The 1,390-nt window shown below is 28.1% G+C and overlaps 1 long non-coding RNA gene across 1 annotated transcript; it reads right to left on the minus strand.

Moving 5' to 3' along the window:
* Positions 1 to 383: 383 nt before the first annotated feature.
* Positions 384 to 951, minus strand: LOC136981583 (uncharacterized). Its single transcript, XR_010881742.1, has 3 exons — positions 932 to 951; positions 508 to 848; positions 384 to 428 (listed from the first exon to the last, which is right to left on the minus strand). It is a non-coding gene; the product is annotated as an uncharacterized lncRNA (long non-coding RNA).
* Between the last annotated feature and the right edge of the window lie 439 nt (positions 952 to 1,390).

Raw genomic sequence — 1,390 nt, forward strand, 5'->3', positions numbered from 1 at the left:
TCCACTACCTAACGTAACGGCGATTGATATATCGCTTAGAATTTTTTCTATTGCGTTATCGATATTTTTCCAAGCCAAAAACGGGGATAAAACTCGTTCAGCATAGCTTGTAAAAAAAAAATCTTTAAAATCATATCGATGTCCTGTTTCTACGCATTTATACATTATTACTTTAAGACTAATAACAAATCGAATTCTATAGTCGTTTCCAAAATTCGTAATTACATTAAATAATTCGGATTTTATATCTCTAAAAAATATTACCGGATCAACATACTCGAGATTAGATTTTCGATAACATTGTAAAAAATTTTGAAAAGCGGATTCTATTAGCAAAAACATTTTTTCTTTACCTGATGTAATTTAGGTCGAGCTTTTTTTTCCCTCGTTGTTCGAACAATATTCTTTGAAGGGAGAGAATTGTTTTTCTGATAAAAAAACATTCAATTAATTTACATAATTTTTTTTAAAAAACGTTATAAAATAGGGAAAAATTTTTTTACTTACTTTTATTTACATGTACTCCTCCAAGAATTTTTCTACGGCTGCGAAAGCTTTTTGGAAAAAAGGGAATTCCTTGATAGGAATATTAAATCTGTTTTGAATCTCTGCATTAGAGTTTGATTTTGCTAAGCAGATGTAAAATTGCTGGCGAAATTCCTTAATTTCTAAATTATAACCATGAGAAATATATACAGAATATGGTGGAATCGACTTATAAGTTGTTTCGTCTTTTGAAATAATTAAATCGTATTTTTTCTTTTTATCGGCTGGCGCATCATCATTTTTTGTAGCTTTTCGCTTCTTAGAAGTAAAAGGATGATCGATTACAAATAAGGATTGAGAATCTAAAAAAAATGTCTATCTATGAAAATTATTAATAATTTAATTTTCTTATTCTTAAAAATAACAAAAAAATCTAGATAATTACCTTCCATTTTTTTCTTTTCCTTGTGAGATTAAAAGCGTATGTGTTTAGAGAAAAACTCGCTAACGAATTAACCGAAGAAAGTAAACCTCCCGTCTTTATATCGTTGGGGGGAGTTGATTTGACCTCGTTTTGTAAAAGAGCGAACGAACCGGATGTGAGGCCAACACCGGGAGATGAGAAATACATTATAACCGATTCGTGTTAAGTAAGTAAAAAAAATACAACAGAAATATTCAATTCATTTCATTTTTTTATTGAAATAAAAAAACATTTACATCAATTAAGAAGTAAGTATACAAAATACATGTATAAATGTATTAATTATATTTAAAAAAATTAAAGTCTTTCACATATTTTTGCCAAAACACGAATTAGAGCAAATTGATAATTATCAGTTATAAATTTGGCCGATAATTGTTTCTGATTACTGATGAGACTACACCAATCCAATTTATGTTT

Source organism: Centruroides vittatus, unplaced genomic scaffold (assembly GCF_030686945.1).
Source record: "Centruroides vittatus isolate TY-2023 unplaced genomic scaffold, ASM3068694v2 contig_777, whole genome shotgun sequence".
Lineage (NCBI taxonomy): Eukaryota > Metazoa > Arthropoda > Arachnida > Scorpiones > Buthidae > Centruroides > Centruroides vittatus.